Source organism: Ambystoma mexicanum, chromosome 7p, assembly GCF_040938575.1.
Source record: "Ambystoma mexicanum isolate Mex_15411 chromosome 7p, UKY_AmexF1_1, whole genome shotgun sequence".
Lineage (NCBI taxonomy): Eukaryota > Metazoa > Chordata > Amphibia > Caudata > Ambystomatidae > Ambystoma > Ambystoma mexicanum.
The window spans coordinates 810,938,468-810,959,894 of NC_090939.1; positions in this window are offsets into that span (position 1 = coordinate 810,938,468).

The following is a 21,427-nucleotide window of genomic DNA, read 5'->3' on the forward strand; positions in this document are numbered from 1 at the left end:
CGCTAACGGACCTCGTAGTAAGGCGGTAATGGTTAACGGTCACCGTTACCATTAACGGTGGCCGTTAACCATTACCGCCTTCCGTGTAATGAGGCCCTGTGTGTGATGAAATGCTGTTCTGGTCAGATGGTGAGGGAGCAAATGCTTCTGTGTGTTATTCCCGAACTGGTAGCAATACTCGGCTCAGAGGTGTTTCAGTCATAAAGGTAAAACAGGTAAAAGTGAGTAGCTGCCTTTACAATCGTAACATGAACCAAGTGTAGCAAATATTCTCCAGAAATGTGAATCAGCAGTGGAATCCTCCGGAAGCCCATCCAGAAAGGAAAATGCACAGATAATGCAAGCATAGATACATGTGTAGAAATTCTGGAAAATGTGTGGCAGGGCCAAAAGAATAATGATGTGTTATTTATATAGCGCCTTAATCCAAAGCGCTTTACAGAGCACATATTTACATACAATATCACCCAACTGAAAATGGTACTCATTTATCGACCTCGGAAGGATGAAAGGCTGAGTTGGCCTTGCTGGGATTTGAACCTGCGACCTGCAGATCACACTCAGATCACAGCAGCAAGTGCTCAACCCACTGAGCTATCTTCCCACCCAGGCAAATATAAAATGGAACGTGCACATCTTTTCTTTTAATGTTAAAATGCTATAAATGTGAAATAAAATGTAAAAAAATGATGCGGTGTGAGGGTGGAAAAGGGGAAATACCAGTTAGTTTCTGAGGCCCACACTGAAGGCCAGGGGTCACAATGCTTAGGAAGCTTGACGAAGGGAAACAAATACACCAATTTACCAGTTTAGTCTCTTTAGAAGACACAATAGTGTTTTGCACGTCTCCTTTGCACTTCTATATATAGCAGAAGCAGAATATTTGGTTCAGGTGCCCTGAAGTGGTAAGCAGGTCTGAAAGGCATGATCAGTGGGGGCTTCTTCCAAAAGGATGTCTCAACTGGCTTTCCAGGCAGGCTCTGTTTTCCAAAGGCAGTCGACCTTCTCGGCTTGGTGCGATGTGGCAGCGAGCCAGTTCGACCTGTGACCTCTGAAGCTGCCTGTGCAACTGAACAGCAGGTGCTGCAGATCAAGATACTGATGCCGAAGGGCAGAGGTGTTCACTGTGCTTTGAAATGCAGTTTAACGAAAGGGGTGGGTGTAATTAGCAGACCACCCTTACTGAGATAAGTTATCTGCATCATTTTATTATTAACAAACATGTATTTAAAATAAAGAGCAATTAGGGTTTTTACAACCTTGACAGATAGCAGTCCTTCTCAGTATCTATCCTGGATCATTGAAAGTAGATCATGTTACCCCGCCCAACCAGGCCACACTCCCATTTGTGTGACCTATGAATCAATTCTGTTCCCCAATCTTCAATCTATGAATGTAGCTGTCTGGAAATGTGGTTGTAAAAAGAAGCATCCCCATATATCGAAATGAAGATGACATGACACACAGTTATAAAGCCAAAGGATCTCATGTGAGGCTGCAAAGATTGAAATGGTCAATGCGTGCGGCAGATTGTCAATGGGTGTTAAGTATCTGGTTAGAAAGCCTGTATTGGGGTTTCAGAAATATCTGGATTTGGTAAATGCTCCATTAGCACATACACTCTACATGAAATTTGGACTAGATAAACTGAACCTGGCATATCGCACCTCACTGTGGGATCAGAGTGGTATGACATATGCCCACTCGGTGGATCGGAAAGGGAATCCAAGGTCCACTTTTGGTTCTTTTTCCAGAGTTATCGTGTGACCAGGAATATATATATACCTGAAGTCATTGTGTAATGTCTTTGGCATATGCCACACTAGTGAAGCCGTCTTACTGTTTGTGTGTTGTAACGATTTAAAAGTAGTATTCCACATCGCAACCTATATCCACCTGGTCTGGCGCAGAAGAGCAAAAATACTGACTACAGTATGATGGACCTAAATCCAATGTGGATTTATAAGGATAAACATGGTTGGAGGAAAATTTTCAATTTGACTGATATCAATTGCACTCATTATATGCACCTTTTTTGCACTTGTATTTATTGATGCTGCTAATGGGATGATGTACATACTGTTGTAACATCTGATCATGTAATTTAATAATTGAAGTTGTTCATGTTTATACTGGGATTGTATATATTAGGCACTTATTTTAACTTATGTATTCTTAAATTACCTTAGCGGACTATATTGTAGAACCCTTACGGCATAATGATGTAGTTTTGATTTTTTATGTACCCATTGTTTTAAAGGCAATATGATGATAATGATAACTATGTTTTTCGTCTTACAAGGATATCCGTCTCCTGAACTGCTGTCTTCAAAGAATCAAACTGTGAATGGCATGCAGGAGCCCATATCTGTCTGGGGACATGTTACACAAAATGTGCACTGGTGCAAGTGCCATTTTTCATAGTACTAATAGCAACAATTTCCCAGGCAAAAAAAGTCTATTTTATCAATTCATTTTTGCACTAGGGGAAATTTTGTGCTACTGTTAATGCTGAAGGTTTTCTCCTGATCCTATGAATGCTATGACCTAGGTAGTGTGGATCAACTTCAGCTGAAGATCCCCAAATTATAGAAGCCCACCACTTTCAATGGGTCCTCTTAAAGAGGTGGCATCAGATACCTGATTTACTGGTACATGCTTTGGGGTAAATTCACTCTTACACTTTGTATTATGCGATTGTGATTGCACCTGTTCCATATTTGTGTATGCTTGTATGGTTGCTTTCTTTGCACCCAGCTAAAATTCATGCTTTTTAATAAACTATGGTATTGAATAAAGTAAGGTAAAAGAAAAGATTACAGCTGTATTCAGTGGCGTGAACAGTAGCATTTCCTTATATTTCCCGAAAATGAGACTTTGCAGATCAACCTTCTGTATATTGTTCTGCACTTTAAAGGAACTTTATTAAAGGCACTAGGATTACGACTGTTATGCTAAGTTTATTTATGCCACATAAAATTGCCTTGTGTATGGTCTCAAGGCACTCTCGTGGTTCTGAAAGGCATAGTGGGGTGGGTTGTTTAGGGTGGAAAGAAGGAAAAGACAGTCATGCTGTTTGGCCTAAGTTTGGGAGCCTAAAGCCATTTGGGGCTGGAGCCACAACTCTTCTCTCAGCGCTGCAGCCCCTGAAATCAACAGAGCTTCTCTGGCGTGCCGGCACCTGTGCTAAAGTCGGTGCTCATTTCGCACTGTTTGGCGGTTTGGTGACTCGGTTCAGCTTGGAATAAGGCACTGGTGCTCGTGGTCTGCATTGCAGAAGCTCGGTAAAGATTGTTCATCTGGTTTGACTTTCAGTGCAGCTAAACATTTGGCAAGCTGTTAGCCCGAGGAACAATGTGGATTACACTGGTTATGAAGTCCTAATTTTAACCTCCTGTTTATAGACCAATTCATAGACTATTGACTTTGCAGCAATTATAACAGGTGTTTGACTATTATATTTTATAATTGTGTTTTATACTGATTTTTTATTTTGGACTGGGGTATTTTAGAGAAATTAGTATTCACCTAGTTTAAATATTTGTCTGCACGTGGTGACTTTATGTATTTAGGTCTAGGAGTAATCGCTCCTAGGTGCTCACATCCTGCATTGCTTTGCGACTGTTAGGTTTTAAATCGAATTTAGGTGTGTTCACATCCTGCATTGCTTTGTGGCTGTTAGTCTTAAAATCACATTTAGGTTTGCTCACATCCTGCATTGCTTTGTGACTGTTGCCTGTTGCCTCTTTAAAATTGCACCTAGGTGCTCACATCCTGCATTGGTATTTGAAAATCGAATTTAGGTGTTTTCACATCCTGCATTGCTTTGTGGCTGTAAGTCTTAAAATTGAGTTTAGGCGTGGTCACATCCTGCATTGCTTTGTGGCTGTTAGTCTTAAAATCGCATTTAGGTGTGCTCACATCCTGCATTAAAAAAAAATTGCATTTAGGTTTGCTCACACCCTGCATTGCTTTGTGACTGTTGTCTGTTTAAAATGGCCCCTCAGTGCTCACATCCTGCATTGGTTTTAAAAATTGCATTTTGGTGTGCTCACACCCTTCATTGCTTTGTGACTGTTGCCTCTTTAAAATTGCACCTAGGTGCTTACATCCTGCATTGGTTTTAAAAATCGCATTTAGCTGAGCTCACATCCTGCATTGCTTTGTGACTGTTACTCTTAATATCCGCCTGGCCGCCTGTGAGTTAAGGTCCGAAGTGTGCATTGCAGCAGCCCCCCTCTTTATCTCTCTGCCTCTCACTGCTTTCCTCTTGCTCTGATATGGCACTATCCATCCCTCCAACCTACTCCAACTGCTACACTATCACCTATTGACCCTCTCTCACAAAATCTGGACGGAAAAAGCATAACAAAGACTTCTTTGTTGCAAACCCTGGCCTCCCAATTGGAGACACCAATGCCAGTGCATCCTCCAGAGAAATCTCCACTAACATCTGTTTCTCTGTCCCATTTCCAGACCTATGGACTTCTCATCTCTACTCTCTTTCCTTACTCTTCCTCTCCCATTATTGGCGGCACCAAGTGGGAAGTCCTCTTGGCGGGCCTCTTCTCATCTCACTGCTGCATTAATGCTATTTCACAGCACTATACTGGTTCAAGGCCCTCAGGCTTACCTCCTTCTCTTTGACCAGATCCTGCCATCTCTCATCAACTTCCTTCCTTCTCCTGCCTCCCCCCCGCTCTGCCACCTTTGACTAAAGTAGTACACCCATGTACTCCAGCTCAAAAAACGTTTAAAGGAAGTGTTCGTCTCCACCTAGCGACCCTAAACGCACGCTCAGCCAACACTCTGCTGAAATCTGCCTTCTCCTTGAAGAAAGACACTGACCTTGACATACTCGCACTCACTAAGACTTTGTTCAATGCCAGGTCAGCCACTTCCTTTGACTCTCTCTTACCAGGTGGCTTTAAGATCACCTCCAAGCCTCATCCTCACCAGACTGGCGTTGGGGTTGCCTTAATCTTCCCTGAGTGGATTCCTTCTTCCATCCTACCCACTCAGCTCTATTCATCCTTTGAGAGCCTAGTATGCAAAAGAGTCACCTCTCCCTCCTCCACCCTGACCATTGTTAGATTTAACGGCCTCCAGGTTTCTCTCTAAGTGGGCTGATTTCTGTTCCTCGTTACTCTCAACCACCTCCAACCTGCTACTCCTTGGTGACTTTAACATCCAATTAGACTCCCCGTGCAAGGCATCCACCCTCTTCATTGACCTCTGAACCTCCCTATCCCTCTACATTCTTCCTTCTGGTCCAACTCACTCTGCCAGACACACGCTGGATGCCATCATCCTTTCCGACCTCCCTCTGTCATCTCCTGTGGTCACACCTCCCTCTTGGTCTGACCACTCTCATCTCTCCTCTCACTTGGGTCCCCATGGCCTTGTGACAACTCCTCCAAAAGCCCTGCCAACCTCGTTCATGAACATCCATTCGATGAAACAAGTGTCAGCTGCTGCCTTCACTTCCACCTTCATTCCCCCTTGCCCACCTAACTCAAACTCTATCTCTGACTCTGCTCTCAGCAACCTCTATCTCTCCATTACCAACACCCTTGACATCCTTGCCCCAGTCATGAGGATCAGCCTGAAACCTGCCTCCAAGCTTAACACCTGGTATGACTCTGAAATTGCAGACCTGAAACTTAAGTGCAGGGCTGCAGAACGGAAGTGGCAAACCTCAGGTTCACCCCCTGACAAACTGGCCTGTCGCCTGCTCCAAAGACATTACAGAATCTCTCTCCGTGCCCAAAAAAAGGGCCCACATTCAGGCACGAGTATCTGGTGCATTCAACAACACGGCCGAACTCTTAAAAATCTGCAGGGAACTTGCCAACCCGTCCACAGTAGCCTCTGCCCCTATTCCTTCCCAGGCCCTTTACAATGCATTCGCTACTCACTTCACCACCAAAACCCAGGACATACTGAACAGCCTTGTCAAACACTCTTCCAAGCAATCCCTCCCCCCACTTGCCTCCCCTAACCTCTCACCCTCCTCCTTCCTCCTTTTCCTCCTTCGCCTCTGTCTCTACGAAAGAAGTCACCAGAGTTGCCAACTCCATGAAGGTCTCTTCCAAACAGGTTGCCCCTTGCTCAAACAGAACCATCAAGGACATTTCCTCTCTCAGCCCTGCTCTTGCTGATCTTTATAACCACTCCTTTGCTACTGGTTCCTTTCCATCCTCCCTCAAGCACTCCCTTGTGTGCTCCTCCTTAAAAACACACCAGCAGACCCTTCCTGTGCAGCCAACCATCAGCCCCATCTCATCACCCCTTTCCAGGGGAAACTGTTTGAGAAGCTGTCCCTGCCCCAACTTAACTCCCACACTGAACTTGTTGGCAGGCTCCACGACGATCAATCCGGATTCGGAGCATTCAGAGGCACGGAAACCATTCTTCTGAACACCTGTGAAGAACTGCTTGCATCCCTTGATTCCAACTCCCCTACTGTCCTCATCCGCCTTGATCGCTCTTCTGCATTTTACACAGTGAACCAATCTATCCTCATAAAAAGACTCCATGACACCCTTGGTATCTCAGAGCCGGCACTGGATTGGTTTACCTCCTTCTGAACTGACCGCTCTTCCAAAGTCATACTGGGCACCTTCTCCTCCCCTACTGCCTTCTCCACATGTGGCATCCCCAGGGCTCCATTCTTTCGCCTTGCTCTTTAACATCTACCTTACTCTGCTGGCATGCCTCATTTCATCCTTCTCCCCCAACTTCCAGTGCTATGCTGACAACACACAATTCTTCTTCAAACTTCCTACAGATGCCCTTGCACCCTCCATCATCCCTGTCTGCCTTTCCGCCATACATGCCTGATGTACTTCTAAGGATCTCTACCTCAATGTCAGAAAAAAAGAGTTCCTCCCTATTGGGACCCCGGCACTCGACTTCTTCCCTTCACTCTGTTTTTCTTCCATGGGCTCTCCCCCTGCTCCCTCCTCAAAAGCGAGAAACCTTGGAGTCATCATCGATTCCTTTCTCTCCTTCCTCCCTCATACTCAGGACATTGCCAAGAAGTCCCATTTTCAGCTTTTCCATTTTAAAGGAATTCTACATTTCCTCGCCTTCCCCCAGAGACACAATGTTACCGGGCTCTGGTTCTCTCTAGGCTTGACTATTGCTATAGCCTCCTCCTTAATCTACCTTTGTCCACTTTGCGACCCCTCCAGCTAAGTCAGAATAGGGCACAAGACTTATCCTTGGCATCAAGCCCAGAGACCACATCTCTCCTACCCTACAAAGTCTTCACTGGTTCCCGATCGCTGCACAAATTAAATTCAAATCCCTCTGCATCATCCACAAGGCTGTCTGGGGCCAGGGACCACTCTATCTGCAACTCTTTCTGACTAAATATTCCCCCTCTAGAACCCTATGTTCCTCTGGCACCAACTCCTTGTGTGTAAAGTGGTTTCCTAAACAGAGAGCAGGTGGTCAACAGCTTTCCTCAGTGGGCTCCTTTCTTTGAAACAGCCTCCCTCTTCAACAAGATCGCTGTCTCTGTCTTCCCTCTCTTCCCCCTCCCTTGCCTCGTCGTGCTTTGAAACACTTGTGTTTAGGTGCATTATAAATGCCATATCATATCATATCATCTTGAGCAGGACTTCCGTAAGTTCCGGAAAAGCACAAAGACCTTCCTCTTTACCTCTTCCTTCCCTCCCCATCCCACCTGCTAATCACACAGTAGCTTTATTGGTGTACAGGGCCCTTATGCATCCTCAAACCCTAACCTTTCAGATCTTATCATCCCTGCTGCTGTCTATTCTCTGCACTTGCCTCGGCCCACCCTCCACCACTGGAGGTTACACTTACGTTTCTTCATAGCACTAAATCTGCTGCTCTCCATGAGCACCACAGCACCTATCCAACCCCCTCTCCCCTCTGCACATGCACATTCTGGACACTCACAGCGCATAGTAGATATGTCATACCCTCGCCATTGTCTCTTCTTATATTGTATTTAATTATTTAACATTGTTGTAATGTTCATTGTCTATCATCCTCTGTCCCCTCCCTGTTGCCCTGTGGGTGCTTTGAAACAGTATGTGCTCCTGTATAAGCACCTAACAAGTGAACAATTAATAAAAAATAGGGCAGGTTATTGATCATATAGTTTCTTCTGGTGTTTGAACAATTTATAAAGTTCCACAGGGAGTCTGATTATGAGTGTCCCACAATCCCCCCAATTAGGCATTACTGGTCGATATAATATTGACTGGTGTAGATTAACCAAGACTATCTATAGATATGCAAGCACATATGTTGTATCCTCGGCAGCAAGAAAGGCAGGCATTAAGCAGGAACAATGCTGGAGTTGGGATTATATAAAAGGAACATCTTTATTCGGTTACAGGTATCAAATAGGTAGTTAAGCCACAGATTAAGGATAGGCAACCGCCTTGTATTAGCTCATATCCTGTTTGATCTCCAATGGTCACTCCTGGAATCTCTAGAGTGCCACACTCGATCAGGCATTGCACTAGCACTTCAAATCTCGATGCACACAAGACAGATAAGCCAAGGCACACAAGATGCCACACATCTCTCTACCTAAAAATAGCAACAATCAAAACCTACCACTCTCACCAGGATGCAAACACCCTGACCAGCTTCTTCAAAACCAACAAAAAATTGCAGATATCCTAAGGACTAAAATCAACCAATCAGTAAGGGTGTGCACCAACCCGCAGCAAAGTGTGCCTTAAAAGCATGCAATGTATGCAGGGTCCCAATTCCACCAAGCAACATTTAGAACCATCAAACAGAAAAACACTCACAAAACCATAGAGGCATGCTAAAATCTTAACATAGAATAACATATGTATTACTGTCCACGAACAGGAGCCCTTATGTCCTAAAAAGGTGTACAATACTCCTCTTCACAGGTCTGCAACACACGAGCACAAACCTGCACCACTTAAAAGCAACCATTTCCACACTCACAGCCAAAACATGAAACACAAAACTCCTTCTGTCCAAGCCTGCCACGCCCAGGCCTCAGGCATGCCACTCCCAAGCAGAACCTTTTCTCAGAAACCAGAGCAACCAAAGAAACCAACTGGACACACCGCTGTGCACCCACAACAAAGTAATTGCACAGCCACAACCTATCCCAAAGCATTCAACCACATATTAGCAGGCTGATTAACACTCTCGGCCCAGAGAGGAAACAGTCTAGTCCTCACCAGCATCTCCATTTAAAACATATCAAAAGGATGAATTTGATAGGAAAGCGACCAACGAGGCAAGGAAAACATCCAAATGAATGCAAATGCAAGAAAGCAGTGTGTGGTAAAACATGTAATCACGGGTTAATCTCTCCGATGTTTGCACGCATAGAATAGAAATGTAGTTGGAAATCAAAGGTACATCAATTACTCTTAACTCTTTTTTGCTCTGCACAAAGTCCCAGTTATGACAAAATAACCATTAGAAATCTCAATACGTGCACAAGATATATTGGCAATAGCTATATTGTTACCTCCATCGAATCGTACATAAATTAGTTCCATAACCTAACAACTCTTGCTAAAGGCATAAATTAGACACATGAATCCTTGCACATTCGTGCTTCCATGTTCACAAAACCATAATGTTTCTCATGGAAAATGTGCTTCCATGCACACAAAACTCATTGTGTGTCCTCCACACTAACGGCCTGATTCATGGAACGTTTTCTGATGGGATTGCACCATTATAAAACACGTCCATGAATCAGGCCCTAAATTCTTCCAGGCCCATAAACAACATTATAATGTGGAACCATTGCACTTATCTGTTTAAACTCAAACCACAGTTGAAGTAGTGAACGTCCTACACATGAGGTAATTCAATACTCAAAAAACCTAAACGACTTCTCATGGCACTCAGCACACAAGCTACCATGCAACGACACCCGACATCAACAAATGACCCACTGTACACAATAGCAGGGAGCACACATCACGAATAACTATGACTTACCTCTCAATTTGCACTTAAAGAGCTGTCCTGAGACTACTTCATAAACTCAGGTAACAACATCAAAACCTATGTACATGGTGGGGACAGCAATATAACCTCCATGAACACAAGGGAGATCAGGCACTACCTTGAAGGAATGTATAGAATCTTACGAAACATTCTCCTTAAAAATGTTTCATCATATCATTGAATCTTGTACACGTTTTTTTCTCTTTGTTGAACTTGCGCATAACTCTCTCCGCTACACTAAAACCAATTCACACAGTGTAAAGACGCCGGAGGGTGGGTCTGTACTTCCGCAAACGGGAGCACGGCGGCTCTGGTCGGCGACGGCGGTCGTCGACAGTGGCGGAAAACAGTCCGGGCGCTTCTCCTTGGGATTCCGCGGCAGTCCCTGTCTCGGGTCAGCAGCCTGTGGAAGGTCTGTCTACCAGGGAGCTTTGGCAAAGATCAGCTGGTGCACGATGGTCCCTCATAGAGATAGGGGCCCCTAGGGGTCCCTCGTGTTTATGGAAACAAGGCAAATCACCACACACGAAAGATACGCCAGACACGAGGTTGTATTCCCAAAGCTAGGGTTTATTGCAAAACAAATAGTCTCAGTTGGCCAACTCGGTCTCACGCCCAGCGACGTGTATCTCTAGACCTCGAGGGATGCAAGAGAGTGAATTACGTACATCAGTTACACATATACAAAATGCATATCAAAGAATCAGCTACGACATGTTTAACACCCCCCTTTTATTGGGTTTCTTTGAACTCGGTGTGATGATGGACACTTCCGACAACTATGACACCTTCAAACATCTATTCTAGTAACAATTTGCAATTTGTGAGTGCGGAGGCATCTTTCAGTTGTTGAATAGAACGCAGTGCTTCTGTTCTTGGAAGCGAGCTACATACGGGGGGGAAGAGTTGCATTCCAAACCTTGCTATCTCTTAGGTGCTATTCGTGTCCTGGGAGCCGACACGCTCTAGCGGGGCTCAGCAAAGGGGGGCCATAAGAAAAGCATAATTCAAGCCTTAAACTGTATTATTCTAACATATTCTGCCATATAACGAGACTGGCTAGCAGCTGTGAAATGATTAAATGCCCTGCGGCTCTGCTTCAAGGCTACATGCGGGAGGGAGCCGGGCATTCTTCCTGGCGCTGCCTACGTTGCGTTTCAACAAACTCTTGTTATCCTCACGGCCCTGCGGCCTACGTGCAGACAACAATGTTTTACAGTCGAGCAGTGCAAGCAGAAAATATACTGCGAAGCAATAGGAACAGAAAGCAATGAGCAATGGTTAGAAAACAAAATGGCGATTCTTGTTACATCAAAATGGTCGTTCATTGGCAAACTCGAAAACTTATATTCTGTCATATCGTGCATGAGACGGTTGGCCCACGGCCACCAAAATTCGTTTGCAGTCACAAAGTATCAGTATCCATTTTTCTAGACTGACAAACCCTCCTTTGGCTGTATGCCAAACGTCTCATCTATTTATTAAAACCTCCTCTAGTGATGATGAGTCTGAAGTACTTATATCTGAATTTTTCATGCTATCATAAACATCATCGTCTTCATCAATATCTATTGCCATCAACTCTTTTACTGCTCTCATCTCATTTGGGTCTGGGTCAGTTCGACCATGAGGTTGTTTTTTCTTTGTCATCATATGCATACATCCTTCCGTTCATCCCTCAGTTACCTCAGCGCAAACTATGGGGAGACAATGTATACAACAACAGCACGTCAGGAATATTCCAAACACCACTACTAATATTGAGATTAACTTCCATTCCCAAGAACGTAGTATTCCCCAAAACCAGGATCCTATTCCCCAGCTTCCCTCTTCCGTAGGGAGTTCAGAGCTTAGGACATGCATTTTTTTTTATCGCTTCAAAGATCGTAGTAGAATAGTCATCGACATATACACAACATGCTGATCCCACTATTTTGCAAATACCCCCATGATCAACCAGGATTACATTGAGAGCCATTCTATTTTGCAGTGTCATTAACCTGATTTCTCTTTCCTCCAACGTCATGTTAAATAGTATATCTGTTGTTGTGTTTATGGTATTTTTTAGTATTCTGGACAGCTTTCTTATATTATAGGAGTTCACTATCTGCCCTAAGAATGGAACAAATGATTTTGCTACATCAGTGGCTATCAAAACACCCTAGTCAGTCCTTTTTACTCTAGTTCTGGATAGTCTGTCCATGTCTGCTGTTTCTAAGAGGAATACTCCTGGGAACAGTAAACTTAGGTAACATGTACCTCCCCAGTTTCTGGGCAACCAAGGATATGCTTTTTCTCCACATATAAAATAAACTGGATCTCCTACATATACTGGTTCTATTTCCCATTTTAATACCACTGTATTCATGCATCCAGTATATGTTCCGACTGAAAAAGAGCCTTTCTTTTTTAGACAAAAAGGGACAGTTCTTGGGCTATAATTCACAGTGTAGGATTGGGGAATTGCATCTTTGTCCACTTCTGTTCTTATGCGAAACGTCATTACAGATGTTTTTTCTGGTGGGGACAATATATCTGGTCTATTTTGTCGTGTTATCTTTCGTGTACTTTTCCTCGTGGGATCTGGGGCTATTACTTGTGCTTTATGGAAAATGGAACAACCCACAGGCTTCATTATTATCTCCTCAAACTCATTCATGCCGGTTCTGTCTAATTGACCCGTATTACTCTCATTCCATTTCCCATAGAGCATTGCACCTAAAGATGCACTACATGCAGAACTTAATGGTAGTGGCTGCACATACCACCCTATTCCTTTCCCAGCATGCTGTGGTAAATGGGAACATACCCAGCAATTTGTTTTCTTCAGAATTGCATGTGTCATGTTCATGATCAACAGCAAGTGTTATTTCCAAAACCTTCCCTGTGTCTTTCTTCCATTGGGGGCAGGGTGTAAGTGATCACCCAAACCAGGCTTTCAGTAGTGGATATATTAATTATTGGTAAATACATTTCTAATGGGTGTACTGTTTCCACCCACCATAATATTAGGGCTGTCGATATTGGTGCTGCCACGCTCATAAAGCACATTATTATTTTCAGTACCAGCATACAATTTGTTTTACCATGCGTTTTTTCTAAGCTTACAGTCTTTATAATTGACTCATTCTCAGCGGTGGTGGTGCAGGAGGAGGCTGGAACCGGTCCCGGCATGTTTCTCGTCGTCCTTCTTCTTTCTTATCACAGTTCGTCATGGATATCTCTCTTCGTCGCGCTTGCTCTGATGTTAATAAGTTCAATGGAATTGTCACAGTTCAGTTCTGCCTGTCCTTTTTAGCCTGAATTCAATTATCCGTTTTTTTTTTTTGGGGAGATCACTTGTCCTTTCTTATACTGCTCAGAGGACCTTTGATCAGTTATCTTATCGCCATAATATCATGTGTGCCCAGCTTGTCCGCTCTGGTTCCTGACACATGTACTTTTATGATCGCACCGAGGAGCCGTGAGTCTTGAATTGTCAGATTTTCACAACCCTCACACTTCTCTCCTCTACACCCCTGGTTCCTTCTCTGTCCGTGAATGGAACCAGAGGTTGACATAAACACCAAAAAGAACTGCGGATCACTTTGTTTTCCGAAGCCGCAAGTTGTATCGCTTTGCTCCTGGTATCGTATGATCCGTGAACAGTGCCGGTGCACTTCCAGATTCAGGCTCAAAGTCAGCCTGTGGCGCTAATATAGGTGTTGGTGTGCACCGCGCCAATGACGCAGATCCGTTTTTTGGCGTACTGGCAAGTGCTGGTGGGCACCAAAGGGGTACACGATTTGTTTCTGCTGGTATTTGCAAGGCAGATTTCGTGTCGGCCCGCAGTGATGTCGATTCTGCTGGGCAACATTGAGGCACTCTTTGCCCTTCCCCCTCTTTGGCAATCATCTCACGCTTTGTTTTGAGTTTCACTTCTTGCTTTGGCAGATTTGGTGGCTGCTTACTGGCAACAGTTTCTTCTGTTTCTGGTACCGCTGTCTCTTTCCGGTCATGAGTGTCAGGCAAGTCTTTCAGTGCAGGAATCTTCTTGCATGGGTGGCATGGATCCACGACTTGCGTCCGTCCACCCGAATGGGCGTCTGCGTCGCTAGAAGCACTTGATAGGGGCCGCGCCACCTGGGTGCTAACGATGTCTTCCTTTCAAAGTTTTTTATCAGCACCCAGTCTCCTGGCTCCAGCGCGTGCCCCAGACCAGTGTATCTCACTGGTAACGCCTCCTGCACCTGCTGATGAATCAAACGCAACTTCTGCATTAAAATGCCACAGTATGTACTTAAGACAGGGTGTTCTACCTTGCTTAGCCTTTTGGGCTGAGGTGCGCACCATACATTTGCTGGTCTCCCCATCACAATTTCATAGGGGGAGAGCCCAGTCTTAGCCTGCACAGACGTGCGCATGCACAATAGCGCTATGGGTATGCATCTACCAAACTCAACTTGCTCCCTGCACATATTTTTGCTATTTTTGACTTGAGGATGCCGTTATGTCTCTCAACAAGCCCTGCTGAACTTGGATGTCTAGAACTATGGAATTGTTTATCTATCTGTAGACCTGCACAGATCTGTAGTACCACTGCGCCCACAAAATGTGGACCATTATCTGACCATAGGACACGGGGCAAACCAAACCGGGAAAAGTATTCTTTGAGCATTACCTTGGCTGTGCCCATTGCTGTGCAGTCTTTTAAAGGGTATGCCTCCACCCACTTGCTGAATGCACAGATCACCACCAATACGTATTTCAAGTTTTGGCACCTTTCCATCTCTATAAAATCAAAATGTATTACCTCAAACGGCATAGAGGGTGGGCCAAAACTACCTGTTGGAGTCACTGTTCCCTTCCCTACATTGTGTTGCAACCACGTAATGCAATTCTGCACTAATCTCTCTGCATTTTTCTTTATGTGTACATTGTTCCATACCGTGGATAAGTGCTGTATCATTTTTCTTGCACAGATGTGTGTAGGGCTATGCGCCATTGTGACCATTGCAGTCACATAACAATTTGGCAACATCCAGTTCTTTGTTTCTTTGTCCACCCAACAACCCTCCAAATCTAACTCAGCAGAGCCCTCAGCCCACCCTTGGATCTCATTGGCCGTGGCTTCGGCCTGCATTTCTTTGACAGTGGCAACTCCATCTTCTATCATACAGGATACTTCCTCAGTCTGTACTGTCATCATTTTATTACTCAAATCAGTGGCAGTTTGTTTCGCAATTCTGTCTGCAAATGCGTTTCCCTCTCCTACTTTACATGTTACTTTTTTATGCGCCTCGCATTTCACTATTGCTAGGCGCTTTGGGAACGTAAGTGCAGACATCAATCGTACAATCAAAGGGCCATGTTGAATTCTGGCCCCATGTGATGTCAAGAAACACCTTTCAACCCAGAGTCGACCAAAATTATGAACCACCCCAAATGCATACTGACTATCAGTATATATGTTCACTTTCACATTTTCAGAGAGCTCACAGGCTCTGGTCAATGCTATTATTTCTGCGGGTTGTGCCGAGTTGTAGGGGATACTTTTGCTTTCTACAACACTCTCTAGAGTAGTAATGGCGTACGCGGCAGTTGACGTGCCATCAGGTAATTTAAAACAAGAGCCGTCACAAAACAACTCCCCATCTGGCTCTTTCTGTGGGGTGTCACTCAAATCAACTCTTCTCTTTGTCTCTTCTTCAGTGACCATTAAGCAATCATGGGGGGGTGAATCATTGTCACCAATTTCTTCTATGGATAGTGGCATCAATTCTGCAGGATTCAAAGCGCCTACACCTCATAATTTGGATATGGGGCGCAAACAAGATGATCTCATATCTTGTCAGTCGGGCAGAAGTGATCTGCGTCTGTGTTCTATTTAATAGAATGTCAATGGCATGTGGCACCATCAGAATTAAAGTATGCCCCAATACAATCCCTTCTGTTTGTTTCACTGACGCAGCAGCTGCTGCAACAGATTGCAAACATCGTGGTAGTGCGCACGCTACAGGGTCCAGCGCAGAAGAATAATAGCCGCACGGCCTATTTCTTCTACCTTGTTCCTGTGTCAAAACCGCCAATGCACATCCTTCACTCTCGCTTACAAACAGTCTAAAAATGTTCTCATAGTTCGGCCTGCCTAAAACTGGCGCAGAACACAATGCAACTTTCAATTAATCAAACGCTTTCTGACATTTCTCATCCCACTGCAAAGACATCACTGCATCCTTCTCCATTAAATTCACCATTGGCTTCAAAATCAAGGCAAAGTTACTGATCCACTGCCGACAATAAGAAGCCATGCCTATTACAGCTCTCACTCCTTTTTGGGTCTTTTGAATAGGCATACTAGAAATACTCTCTATGCGCTCCTGCGTTAGTATTCTCCCTTCTTTCGAAAGTAGGTAACCCAAATAAGACACCTCCTTTCGATTATATTGGAATTTCTTCAAGCTTGCTTTGTGACCATGTGCTGCTAGGTGTGACAATAGTAATACAGTGCTCTCTTTACAAAGTTCCTCTTTGTCAGCAGCTAGCAATAGATCATCGATGTACTGCAAGAGTACGCAACCTATTGGTAATTCTAACATGTCTAGCTGCTCTTTTAGTGCTCTACTGTAAATACTTGGGCTTTCTGTGTATCCTTGTGGAATGCGCGTGAATGTAAATGATCGTCCTCCTAGTGTGAACACGAACAAATATCTACTGTCCTTGTCCACTGGAATGCTAAAGAACGCATTCTTTAGATCAACTACACTAAAGTATTCTGCTGATGCAGGTATCATTGTCAATATTGTTGTGACATCTGGGACCAAAGGGAATTGTGGGTCTACCACTTTGTTCAATGCGTGCAGATCAATTATAAAACGATATGATACCTCATTGCCTCCCTTCTTAAAAACTGGAAGAATCGGGCTGTTACATATACTTCCTGTAATTTCTTCAACCACCCCTAATTTCACCAGTTTGGTAACAATACTTTTCAATCCTTTCTCACCATCAGCTGAAATTTTATACTGGGGGATTTGCGGTAATGTAAAACCTTCTTTCAAAGTTACTTTTACTGGCTCTATCTTTAAGCATCCTACCTCGTTATCATGCATCGCCCATAAACAGGTTGGTACTTCACTTAGCTCCCCTGGTAATGTTTCAGACATGAATTCTGTCACCGGGGTATCATGTGGCCAAATCGTAAGAAACACCCCGTCTGCCGTGCAATGTATAACTGCACCTAATTTTCTCAGCAAATTTAATCCCAATAGGTTCTCACCACAATTTTCTGTCAGAAGAAATGAACAATGCTCAGTGAATGGTCCTATGGTAACTGGGACTGGTTGGGACACGGGATTGATGACTGGTGTACCTGCAAACCCTACGGAAACATTATTTTGCCCTGACAGTGGTATCTCCGGAACCAAGTGATGGTCTATTGAACACTTTTGCGCTCCTGTATCTACAAGGAAACGGTGCTCCTTATTCCCGATTCTCATTCTTACGCAGGGTCCTCTCTGATTCACGGGAATAGACCCTGGTTCCGACCCCTGTCGTGGGCTGTCCTATTGGGGAAACAACACATCATCCGATGTGTAGTCACCGCTGTTGCTGTAATACGTGTTTGGCTTTGTATCAAAAATGTTCCCATTTCTCCCTCTGTTTCCTCCACCCTGATCACTATTTTGTTGGCTGTGCTGGCCCTGATTTTGGTTTGGAGCACTTTGGTGTTGGGCCGGGTTTTGTTGGGATTGGTTTTGATTACCTTCATTAGTATGATGCTGCTGCATACTATTTCTATTTGGGCCATTCGATCCTTGGTGCCCTCTATGCTGCCTTCTCTGGCCGAACCCATTTCTGTTCTGTAGGTGCGGGCATTGCGCTCGCCAGTGTCCTTCCTCCTTACAGTACGCATATTGATTTGATCCCAATTACCCCCCATGCATATTATTCGAATTGCCCCTGCCTTGTGCGTTCCCTCTTCCTCTATTGTGTCCGGCCACTTTAGCACCCCTACTATCATTCGCATCGCTTCTATTCTAATCTGCCAGTGGTACCCATTACATATCTCACTTACTTCCCCCACTGAAGTTTTCTTGTTCGACATCCATCTCATTGTCTCCCCCACCCATGTCTGAAATCTCCGTTTGTCACCTATTTGTCCAGGTGGCGGCAAGCATTTGGCGCCACCCGTCAAAGCTGGCGGCAAGGATTTCTGCATATACAGCCTCGACGCCTTCTTCCTACCTCTCTTGATATCCTCACTCCTATACCCCGGTGCAACAAATATTTCAGCATAATCATTATCCAATTCATTTTTAAGCTCAAAAAGTCCATACACATGTTCCCTTACTTCTTCCTCTTTCTGTCTACAACGTGCTAATATTTTCAAATCTAACAATCGATGTGGCGGTAATTTCCCAAGTAACTGTTTCCATTTCCCTACCATAAATTCACCCATGCATTCCAACACTACCTGTCTCTCGTGATTCCTTCGGTACCCATTCAATGAGGCCAATGCTGCCGTCCTGTCATTCCCTTCTATGTACATCTCTGCCTCTTGCTGCAATTCCACCTTTCTTTCTTTGCTGATCGCACTGCGAGTTAGTCGTACGAATCTGACTTCTTCAGCCCCGCCTCTCGCTTCCACGGTTTCATTTTCAACCCCGGGACGGAGGGATGGTGCCGAATCTGTATCTGGGGCGGGAGGTGCAGATGGGACAAGAGGAATAGGTAGTGTCTGCTATGGGCCTTGCTGGCTACTAGGAAGTGCTACGTGCGCGGTCTGTGGCTGTGGGAGGGCTTGAGCTACGGGAGGGGGAGCTTGAGCTACGGGCAGGGTCTGGGCAATAGCTACTAACGTGTCTATTCTTACTTCTGATCTTGGGCCTTGTTTTGTATGGGTCAATATATTTTCTATCAGTTCATCTGCTATTTGTAATTCTCGTTGTGGGTATATCTTTTCTATATTCAACTGGTCACGCCTACCTGCCCTTCTTAGACACTCAGTCCACTCCTCCTCTTCTTTCTTGTCCGCTACCTTACTCCTCGATTTGTGCCTACGCGCATGCTTCTCTCTACTTCTTAGTCGCAGCATTGCTTCCCTCCTCCAGTCTTTAATAGTTTCAAATGCTGCGGGTCACGCTTTCTTTCTTATCAACACCCTTTCTAGGTTATCTATTCTTGCAATCTCAAAACTACCAGTAATCAGCCACTGATGGTCCTGTTGCTTTCTGGTTTGCCTATGCCAAATCTCACAGAATATTATCACACCCACACCATATTTCGCATACATGTCATAAGCCGGCGTTCCCCCGGGCGGTGCACTTTGGCCATTTTCCAAAGACTGTCTACCGCAGCGGAAAAGACCCGCTAGAGTGGACAGTACCCCAGGCATGTTTTTAACCTTCCCCTTTGCTAACCAACCTTACTCTGGGTTGTTTGAATTTGCAAAATCAACTCTCAACCAATATCAGGGTTTCGTTTTCGAATCGGGGAATGACTCACCTGATAAATCAAATTGCCCTCCAGGACACAAATCGTCTGTATACTGACGCAACCAATGACGTTGTGTCTGCGTTTCTTGGCTTCTGCCTCGTTTCGGGTCCCTCGCCTCCTTGTCCTCTGGCCCGGTACGCCGATCAGGGATCAGATGTGTGCAGATCCGCAAAGGAATCTCTCATGGCTTGTACAGGGCGCCCCGAACACTTCTTGATCCTGGCTCGATCATCCCGTCCTCGCCGTTCTCTGCCTTTACTCCGTTACAACGTACACGACGGAACAAGTGGAGGAGAGTCCCTATTCGGGCGTCATCTTGATAGGGGTCTCTAGGGGTCCCTCGTGTTTATGGAAACAAGGCAAATCACCACACACGAAAGATATGCCAGACATGAGGTTGTATTCCCAAAGCTAGGGTTTATTGCAAAACAAATAGTCTCAGTTGGCCAACTCTGTCTCACGCCCCGCGACGTGTATCTCTAGACCTCGAGGGACGCAAGAGAATGAATTACGTACATCAGTTACATATATACAAAATGCATATCAAACAATCAGCTATGACATGTTTAACACCCCCCTTTTTTGGGTTTCTTTGAACTCTGTGTGATGATGGACACTTTCGACAACTATGACACCTTCAAACATCTATTCTAGTAACAATTTGCAATTTATGAGTGCAGAGGCATCTTTCAGTTGTTGAATAGAACACAGTGCTTCTGTTCTTGGAAGTGAGCTACATACGGGGGGAAGAGTTGCATTCCAAACCTTGCTATCTATTAGGTGCTATTCGTGTCCTGGGAGCCGACACGCTCTAGCAGGGCTCAGCAAAGGGGGGCCGTAAGAAAAGCATAATTCAAGCCTTTAGCTGTATTATTCTAACATATTCTGCCATATAACGAGACTGGCTGGCATCTGCGAAATGATTAAATGCCCTGCGGCTCTGCTTCAAGGCTACATGCGGGAGGGAGCCGGGCATTCTTCCTGGCGCTGCCTACGTTGCGTTTCAACAAACTCTTGTTATCCTCACGGCCCTGCGGCCTTGTCCTTTTTATGTGCAGACAACAATGTTTTACAGTCGAGCAGTGCAAGCAGAAAATATACTGCGAAGCAATAGGAACAGAAAGCAATGAGCAATGGTTAGAAAACAAAAATGCAATTCTTGTTACATCAAAATGGTCGTTCATTGGCAAACTCAAAAACCTATATTCTGTCATATCTTGCATGAGACGGTTTGGCCCACGGCCACCAAAATTCATTTGCGGTCACAAAGTATCGGTATCCATTTTTCTAGACTGACAGTAGCTCAGTAAGAGGGCGCCTTACCAGGTCCTCTCTGGGTCAGTCCTTGGAGACACAGCAGCTTTCCGATTGATGAAGGAGAGCAACAGCAATTCTTCTCTTCCAGCAGGGCTTCAAGGTCAAACGTCAGTTTCACTCCAGTTACTCTTCGTAGTTTGGACTTCAGCTCTGGACACTTCTGAACATGATTCCTAGCAGTGAGAGGTCCCCAGATATACTGGTGATCTCCCATTCATTCCGCTGGGTCACACTTGAGCATCCAATCACTACGAAGGGTATTCAGCAGTCTGTCAGCCAATCAGGCGCACGGTGCATTCAGGCCATTCTTCTCCATCCAGACACTTATAACACAGAATGTGGATTCGGACAAGTACCACGCCATTCAACACTACACACTGCATTCATACCAGTTTCGGGCTGGGCTGTCTCAGTCATTGTGTCAATCACTAGATACCAGACATCGACAACAAGAAGTGCGTATTCGTCACACACTCCATTCACCCAGGTCCCACCCACAGGTGTAACCACAACATACGGTCGTTGGGAAGGCTCCAGCCAGTCTGGTCGGCACTTCCCCACACCACCATGTATGGAACTTCCACCCAACAGCCAGTCAGGGGGAAGGGACAGAGTCAGGGCTTCCCGGGACTTCGGG